The sequence below is a fragment of the Erigeron canadensis genome, chromosome 7, assembly GCF_010389155.1.
Source record: "Erigeron canadensis isolate Cc75 chromosome 7, C_canadensis_v1, whole genome shotgun sequence".
Classification (NCBI taxonomy): domain Eukaryota; kingdom Viridiplantae; phylum Streptophyta; class Magnoliopsida; order Asterales; family Asteraceae; genus Erigeron; species Erigeron canadensis.
Window position 1 is genome coordinate 31,883,798 of NC_057767.1, and position 7,953 is coordinate 31,891,750.

The window sequence follows — 7,953 nt, forward strand, 5'->3', positions numbered from 1 at the left end:
GCCACCGTTCCTAAATCATTGGAACAAGATCTGTTTGCCTCCTTTGGTTTTTATTTAAAATTTCTGTTCTTTAGTTCCTCTTAAATTTTTTTTAACAAGAACCATGTCTTCTGTTCCCAGCCTTGTGAACACACGTGACTTTGGCTACGTGTCGACACCTCCTAAGTTCGAGACCAAAGATTTTGGGTCTTGGAAGGAAAGAATGCTTCTACACATCGCTCGTGTGGAACCCTATTTAATGACTATATTAACTGAGGGTCCATACGTACCGATGTATGTCCAAAGGACTCCAGGAGCTACACCTGAAGCTCCTGAAATAGTCACTGACCTGGTTAAACCAGAGGTCCAATGGACAGATGAAGAAAGAAAGCTGGTAAATCTTGATGCTAGACTTAAAAACATGATTATAGTTACCCTCCCTACTGAAATCATGAAACTGGTCATCAAGTATCCCTCTTCAAAGGAAGTATGGGATAGACTTGTCAGCACCTATGAAGGTTCTGCTGACCTCATTAAAATCAAGAAAATTGATTTGAAAAGAGCTTATGAAAATTTCTTCTCCCTTCCCGATGAAAGTCTTGAGAGCACCTACACTCGCTTTAAAGGGTTGCTCAATGATATGACAAATGTTGGCATTACCCATGATAACTTTGAGGTATGTCACAAATTCATTGATTCTCTTCCTCTTAAGTGGCAAAACTTAAGACAAACTCTTCGTACAACGAAGAAAATCCAAGACTTTGATCTTGAAGAACTTTTTGGCACTCTTCAATTCGAAGAAAGAGCATTGGCTCAAAATATTCGAGCGTCTGCTGATGCCAAAAGACATGCTGGCTCTTCCTCTTCTTCTTCAGTCAGCATCTCTACTCATCCAATTTCTGACCCTATTGCTCTTGTTTCTACTGAGCCCATCGATCTCTATGATGGTGCCAGTACCTCTAATCTTCCAGCATCAATTCAGACTCTCATTAATGAGCTGGATGATGAAGAAAAACAAGAAATGTTTAATGACTTCATGGGCTTTGCCCTGGTTGCTGGAAGAAAATACTCTAAAAGGTGGAATAATCGAAAAACGTTTACTCCCCTCAAACCTCCTGTTGACAAATCACAGGAAGAGTGCTGGAGGTGTGGCAGGAAAGGCCACTATCAGAAGAATTGTAGAGTCTCCTTACCCAATCCTGCTGCCTCCAAAACTAATCCTTCCAAAACTGCTGATGAATATAGGAACAAATATTATCAGCTGAAGGCAAAGGTTGCTGAAACAGAGGATAAAGTTCCAGCAAAAGGACTGATTACTGAAGAACATGATTGGGCTGACTCAGATGATTCTGATGATGACGATTATGTTGATGCCATGTGCCTTATGGCACTTGCTGACAGTGATGCTCTGACCAAGGATCAAGTCTCCTCTAGTCAGTGGGTGAACGTCACTGTTAAAAAGGTACACTCTCTTCTTCAAATCAAGACAAGACCAAAATCATTGAGTCTTTGTCTTGTGATCTTTAGTTCGTAGAAAGTCTACGTGCTGAACTCCAAACTAAACTTAACTCTGCTGGAGTTGAGTTGAGTGAAAAATCTGAAAAACTTGTGAAATTGAAAAATGTTCATGTTGAACTTCAATCTCATGAGTTGATGACTCAAAAACTTCAACTTGAGAATGAATCTCTCAAGGCTGAAGTCTCTAATTAAAGAAGATTGTGACCTCCTGGTCAAAGGCTTCTAAATTTCATCATCAATGCTTGAGCGAACAAGTCCCTGCTCAAGTACAAGCAGTAATTGGTGGCAATTTTGATGCTGCTGCCTCCATTGCTGATTCCTTTAAAGATGATGTAAAGCCTGAAGTATCCATTCCTCCACCCTGTTCATCTTCCATCTCACTGGATGAAATGAAAAAGTGGTATTTTGTCAAGGGACAAAATGACTATCATGCTGAGATGGACTCTAAAGCTTCAGCATCTTCCATTGTTCCCTCCTTAAATGCTAAAAGTACAAGTACTTCTACCTGTACTTTTAACATGTTCTCTCATCTCCCTATTGTTGGCATGTTGCCACATGAAGGGAGAGTTCAATATTCTCCACCTAGAACCTTCATTGGAGATATCTCGAGTGATGGGTATGTACCCATTGCTCCTCAGCCTCTATCTTCAAAAGGTGTTGAGCCTTTTAAAAGAAGTACCATTGCTGCTCCCTATGACTATGGTATCCCTCAACAGGACCATGATGTCAGTCAACAACTTTCTGGTGCTAAATCTTCTCAACTTGAACCTTCTCATACAAATTCTATGTCAGAACAAGTAAACAGAAGGGTCAGGTTCGCTGATGAAAGACACCAGCAAGTACCTCTCACAAAGAGTGTACATGCTGATGTTGTATCTCATTCTATGCCCTCAAAATCAAATCTAAGGCATGTTACTCCAAAAAAGGGAAGACAGCCTTCTCAAAATAGATCTGACACTCCTCAGCGAGGACACTTTCCTTATCAGCAGGTAAGGCCTACAACTCCCCAGCAAGGATATTTGCCTCATCAGCAAACAAGGTCTATTACTCCTCAAAGAGGAAATGTGCCCTCTCAGCAGTGTCAATCCTCTTTTTCCAACAAGGAGTATCTACCTCATAGGCAAATGAGGTCGATCACTCCAAACGTCAAGTCAGATCCACAACTCCTATTCGTGAGAATCTGCCTCAGCAGAGTTCCTCCTCTTCTCATCCTGCTGGGAAGCAAGCATGGACCATGATTAGAGGACATCAGCCTCCTCAAAATCATCATGGTGAATCCATACTTGGCCCGGTTCCTCAAATGCCCCCTCCTAAACTTAGACAAAGAAATAAGTCCAAGTCTAAACAAAGAGCAAGGCTTCCTCTTCCTCATCTCCTCAAATAAATGAACTCACTCAGCGAGTGAATGATCTTTCATCTCAATTGAGGAATTTTCTCATTCAAAGTCAAGGCAATTCCTCTGACAATAAATGCTATCTATGTAGCAGCAGAGGACATATTGCTTCTGAATGTGTTCTATTCTGTCCAAAAGATGCTCCAGCAGTTGTATGTGTACCTAAAATCCCCACCGCTGCTGAAACATCTTCCTCTTCTAACAGGATCAGTGAGAACCTCTCTACTGAACCAGTTATCAGTGACTTCTCCTCTGTCACAAATTCAAGTATTGCTGACTACATTGCTGCTCAGCGCATTGAAATTCCTCATTCTCAAAGGGTTGTTTCAAATGCTTGGGGGCAACCCTCAATGCTGGTTGAATTCAGTGCTCCTGATGTTGTGAGCAGCTTTGCTTACTTTCATAGTAATGAAACCAGCATTCTGCCCACAAGTGAAGAAAATCCTATCTTTGTCTCTGTGGGAAATCACCTTACTCTGGTGGAAGCTCTCTCTGTAGAGCCATCTTCCTCCCCTGAAGTACCTCCAGAAAATCCTGCTGACATAGGTTTGGATGAATAAAGTAATCCTTATCCTCTTTTCATCCATGTAGGGCTCGCTAGGTAAACGAGTGTGGTATTTGGACAACGGCTGTACAAAACACATGACAGGCTCAAAATCCCTGCTGGATGACTATACTGAGGCACCTGGTCCAACAGTGGTGTTTGGTGATAACTCTACTGGCCAGACTGAAGGATATGGTCTTCTTTGTAATGGCCTCATAAAATTCTCAAAAGTTGCTTATGTAAATGGATTAAAGCATAATCTCATCAGCATAAGTCAACTATGTGATGCTGACTACAAAGTAATCCTTGATAAGCATCAAGGCACTGTAGTAAACATCAACAAGGAAGTCGTCTTGGTTGCTCCAAGAAAAAGAGATGTATATCTTGTAGACTTCACTCCTATCAAAACTGATAGTGAGACTTGTTTCTTTGCTAAGTTAGCATCTGAGTTAAATTGGTTATGGCACAAGCGTATGTCGCATGTGAATTTCAAAACCATAAACTCACTGGCCAAAAAGAATCTTGTTCGAGGTCTTCCTCTTCTCTCTTTTGAAAAAGATAGGCTTTGTGGTGCTTGTGAAAAAGGCAAATGCCATAGAGCTACTTTTAAAACTAAACAAACCAACTCTGTTAAGGGTTGTTTTCACCTTCTTCACATGGACCTTTTTGGTCCAGTGAATGTCCAAAGTCTAAAGGGTAGCAAATACACTTTAGTAATTGTGGATGAATATTCACGATATACTTGGACAATTTTCCTTAATTCTAAGAGTGATGCTGCTGATGAAATCATCAAATTCATTAAGAAAATGGAAAATCTCAATGGCATAAGGGTCAAAGAACTCAGAAGTGACCATGACACTGAGTTTAGGAACCACACTCTTGAAACCTTTTGTGCTGATCAAGGGATCTCACAAAACTTCTCTTCCACTAGAACTCCTGAGCAAAACGGTGTTGCTGAAAGGAGAAATAGAACTCTTATAGAGGCAGCACGCATTATGCTCAGTGAGTCCTCTCTTCCAAATAGGTTTTGGGCTGAAGCATCAACACTGCTTGTCACACCCAAAATAGATGCCTCATTGTCAAAAGACATGACAAAACTGCATATGAAGTTTTAAGAGGAAAGAAACCTCAAATCAAATACTTCCATGTATTTGGATGTCCTGTCTGCATTCTTAATAATAAGGATCATTTAGGGAAATTGATCCTAAAGCTGATGATGGTTACTTTGTTGGATACTCTTCTATTAGCAAAGCCTTTAGAGTATTCAATACTCGTCTTCAAAAAGTGGATGAATCAATTCATGTCACTTTTGATGAAAGCTCTTCTGCTCTTAAAGATATCCAACCATCTTCTACTGAAGAAATCTTCAATGAGTTCATCAACCCTCCTATGGAGGAGGTGACTCATTTGTCGATGCTTCTTGCTCGCCTCCTCTTGAACAGCAACTCACTGAGGAGAGTTCAGCAGACCATGAGCTGGAGCAAGTTGCTGCTCATATCTATACAATTGAACCAGTTGAGCCTATCTTAAGGTCTATCCATACAGCATCAGCCAAACCTAGATCACTGGCTGATGATGTGCAAGTTGATGACTCTGCTGATGAAGAGTTCATGATCTTCAGCTTACACTGAAGACATGGTGTCTGCTGATGACCCCATCATTGAAAACTTAAATCAGCCAAATGGTTCCACTGATCAAGCTTCTCTTGATCCTTTATTACATTGATTTCTCCTCTTATTCTTCCCCTGCTGATCCCATGCAAATATCTTCCGCTGCCCCTCTAGGTTCATCAGTGTTCCATCACTTAAATGGGCTTCTAGTCATCCTGCTCACCAGATTATGGTGATCCTCAGCAGGGCATTGTGACTAGATCAGCGTCTAGAAATACATGTCTATATGTTAATTTCTTGTCAATAATAACTCCTAAGAATATTGGAGAAGCCATGGTTGACCCATCTTGGGTCGCTGCCATGCAGGAAGAACTAACTCAATTCCAAAGACAGCATGTTTGGTTCTTAGTTCCTTTCCTCCGGCAAAGAACCCATTGGAACTAAGTGGGTTTATAGGAATAAAATGGATGAAGATGGTGTTGTTATTCGCAACAAGGTTAGGTTAGTAGCTCAAGGGTACCTTCAAGAAGAAGGAGTCGATTATGACGAAACCTTGCACCAGTGGCTAGACTTGAGCAATTCGCTTATTCCTGGCACATGCTGCTTATCGAAACTTCACAGTATATCAAATGGATGTCAAGAGTGCCTTCCTAAATGGAAAACTCGAAGAGAAGTTATGTGGAGCAGCCACCTGGTTTTGAAGACCTAACCAAGCCAAACCACGTCTATCGTCTTTACAAAGCATTATATGGTCTTAAACAAGCTCCCAGAGCTTGGTATGACACTCTCTCCGAATTTCTTCTCTCTCATGAGTTTCAGCGAGGATCTATAGATTCCACCCTTTTATCTTTAGGAAGGGTGTTCATGTTCTCTATGTACAATATGTCGATGACATTATATTTGGATCCTCTAGTAAGAAACTTTGCAACAAATTAGCTCATAATGTCCTCTCATTTTGAAATGAGCATGATGGGTGAGTAACCTTCTTCCTTGGTTTACAAATTCGCCAGCTCACTGATGGCATCTTCATAAACCAAGAAAAATATATTCGAGACATGCTGGCCAAATTTGATATGTCTAATATCACTACAAAGTCAACTCCATTCTCCTCCTAACAATCTCCATGCTGACCTGATGGTAAGCATGTGAATCCCACATTCTATCGTGGAATGATGGCTCTCTAATGTATCACAGCGAGTCGTCCCGACATTATGTTTGCTACTTGTTGTGCAAGGTATCAAGCATCCCAAGGGAGTCTCATCTTCTCGCTGTCAAACGTATCTCAAATATCTCAAAGGGACTTCCTCTTTAGGTCTCTGGTATCCCAGGATTCTACTTTGACTTAGTTGCATATTCTGACTCTGACTATGCTGGATGCATGTTAGATAGGAAAAGTACCAGTGGTGGATGTCAACTGTTGGGGGAAGGCTAACTAGTGGTCTAGTAAGAAACAGCATACAGTTTCCATCTCCACTGCTGAAGCAGAGTATGTGTCTGCAGCAAGTTGTGTGCACAAGTCCTTTGGATGAAAAACCAACTTGCTGACTATGACCTAAATTTTTCCAAAATCCCCATCATGTGTGATAAACAAGTGCTATTGCGATCACACATAATCCTGTTCAGCATTCCAAAACTAAACATATGACATTAGGTATCACTTCATTCGTGATCATGTCATGAAAGGGGATGTTGAAATTTACTTCATCCCTACTGATGACCAACTTGCTGATATTCACTAACCTTTAGATGAACAGAGATTCAAGGATCTCGTCAGCAGGTTGGGTATGTTAAATGGTGATTTACAAATTCAACATGATCACTCATGTTTTGCTGCCATATTCCTTTTATGAAGATGAGCAGCGACTTTAAGTCAAAGTTATCAGCGAGCTCTTCCTTCTATCGATGATCCTGTTGCTTTGGGAAAAGCAAAATAAAGGCAAGGAAAGTCAAAAGTTTCCATCTAGTCCAGCAGAACGGCTGCTGGTAAAGACATCTAAATCCGTTAATCCCTGATGCTTTGGGAAAAAGCATAACAAAAGTATAGGGTGCTGAAAGTCCCTATCTAGTCCAGCAGCAACGGCTGCTGGTAAGACATCTAAAATCAGTTGATGGCTGACAATTTGCCAAATTGTTAATGATCATCAGCATCAACTCTTTTTTTGTGTGGTTCTGATTAAAACTTGGTAACAATTATTTCATCAAAACTATACAACTCTTCAGTGGATACCTCAAGTTTTCTGAGTGTATTCCACTATGTATCTTGTTAATATTATATTATATATATCCCAACTGTTACCATTTTCGCCCAAATGCTACTTGTACACTGTACAGCCGTATACACTCGAGTATAGTCGATGTTAGGTACATGTCTCATCAAACTACTTGTTTATGTTACTCATATACGTATTTGTAATAATAAATAAAACATTTATTTGCACTATTATTGGTACAACATAGGGATTGTTTCTAGTTTAATTTTTTTTTTAATTCATCAAATTCTTCATACTACTATTGAGAGAAAAAAGTGTGTTTACTTTTGCAGACGTAGGACCCACTCCCATACCATATATATTTTCATCACGCTATATCCATCCTCTTACGTTTCGTTTTTCTCTAAATTCTTATCTTTCTAAACTGCTCAAATCTCTTCACTTCTCTTCAATTCCTCTAATCTTTCATTATCCTTAAAGTTCCTTCCTTCTCTCTAAACTTCTAATGCTCTAATCGTCCTCTCTTACATCTCAAATGCTTCTTCTTCGCTCAACTCCCCTCTGAAAACATTGATTCTGGAAGTGTTCCTACATATCTCACTTCCAAAATAGTTGATCCTGAAATGATCTCTTCCTCTCCTCTTGTTTCCTTTCAAGCTTCAAAACTGACTGTCAAAGCGAACACTATCTTGGATCTCA